Raw genomic sequence first — 1671 nt, forward strand, 5'->3', positions numbered from 1 at the left:
GACCGCCTCGAGACTGTGCACGAAGGCGACGAGTGTCCCATCGATGATAACATTATTATGTTCACTCGAATGAGAGCGTCTTGCCGATCTCGAAAGCAATACGCCGCTGGGTGTTTGATTTTTTTCTTCTTAGTTTGACGCGCACGTTTATTCCAGGGGGGACGATTCCGCGTTGCCCGTTGTCCTCGTTGTCGAGAGTCTGTAATCCCGCCGTTGCGAGCTCGAACAATTTATGCTCGCTTCGCTTTGTCGGGAGGAAAAAGACCGCCTCGAGGCTGCTGGTACGCGGAGGAGTCCTAACGAATTTTTGAAAGATTTTTTTTTCTTCATACCTGGACGCGCGTGTGCATTTTTCGTAACTTTGAGGGAGACATTACGCGCCAACCATCGGCGTATGCGTTTCATCCGTAGGACCGATATATCGTGTTGCCTCGACCTCCGTCGAGCGGTGAAAGTCGCCACGGTTCGGCGAAGCCCGCGTCTCTTTCACTGGAGACGATTGGGTATCGACTTGTTCGAACTTTAGTACCAAGAGACTTAAAGATCAATAAAATATACATGTACGATTACCCTGAACGGTGGATCACTTGGCTCGTGGGTCGATGAAGAACGCAGCTAATTGCGCGTCAACGTGTGAACTGCAGGACACATGAACATCGACATTTTGAACACACATTGCGGTCCACGGATACAATTCCTGAACCACGCCTAGCTGAGGGTCGTTCACGTAACCAAAATACTGCTTGCGTTGCGTTTCGTCGAATCTTCTTTCCCCACGGTGCTCGAATCTGCCCACCGTCGTTCATTCTCGAATTAAATTACGAACGTTTCTGAGTTCGGGCGGCACCGAAAAAGGGAAGAAGAGAAGCGATACGCGACGTACAAGCGATCGTTGGACGTTCGTCCGAGTCGTCTGTGGCCGTGCTGAGGCAATCTGCGATTGGCAACGTGTGTGCGCGTGCGACGTGCGTAATCGTGTTCATGGAACTCGACGGTGTGTCGATCACGAACTCGCGTGAGTTCTTCGTGGCGTCGTGAGTCGTCCATTAAACAGACGATCGCCCACGGAGAACCGCTTCGTGTTTCGATCGCCGATTTTGTTCCGCGTTCCGAATTCGCGCACCCGCCACACGCATCGCCTTCGCCTGCCTTTAGCGCACGATACGAACATGCGCGCGCCCGACATCGCTTAAAATGAATTTTTTTCATGCCGCAAGACCGAGGAAGAATACTCGGTCGAGGGAGAAGAGATATACAAGAGAGAGAGCGACATCGTCGTAACGCGAGGGACGATGATGCGCATCCGATCGTTCGAAGTTCTCCTCGTACAGCCCCAGGGTGTTCGATGAAAATAACCCGTTCTCTCTGTTTTCTCCGCGTGTGTATAACATGTTCCGCGAGGGAAAAAAAGGATCTCTCGCGCGGAATGTCACTCGAACATAGGCCGTCGTTGCGCTGTAATGTCGTAACGTTATTCGTGAGGGCGCTCCAACTCGGCGTGTCCTTCGTTTTGAAGGATCAGGGTAATAAAATCGGGGGAAAAGGAGCCGCTCCGTTTCGATGTCTGCGTGTTACGCGCAGATGTTGGAACCGCTGGAGAGTATAAACGGTGTTGATCGTTCGCAGCTACGATGATAAAGAGGACGGATGTTAAAGAAACGCCAGTAGCTT

At 51.6% G+C, this 1671-nt stretch overlaps 1 non-coding gene across 1 annotated transcript; it reads left to right on the top strand.

Annotated features, from left to right (window-relative positions):
- Positions 1-567: 567 nt before the first annotated feature.
- Positions 568-722, top strand: LOC143432191 (5.8S ribosomal RNA). Its single transcript, XR_013102916.1, has one exon. It is a non-coding gene; the product is annotated as a 5.8S ribosomal RNA (ribosomal RNA).
- The last annotated feature ends 949 nt before the right edge of the window (positions 723-1671 follow it).

Source organism: Xylocopa sonorina, unplaced genomic scaffold, assembly GCF_050948175.1.
Source record: "Xylocopa sonorina isolate GNS202 unplaced genomic scaffold, iyXylSono1_principal scaffold0052, whole genome shotgun sequence".
Lineage (NCBI taxonomy): Eukaryota > Metazoa > Arthropoda > Insecta > Hymenoptera > Apidae > Xylocopa > Xylocopa sonorina.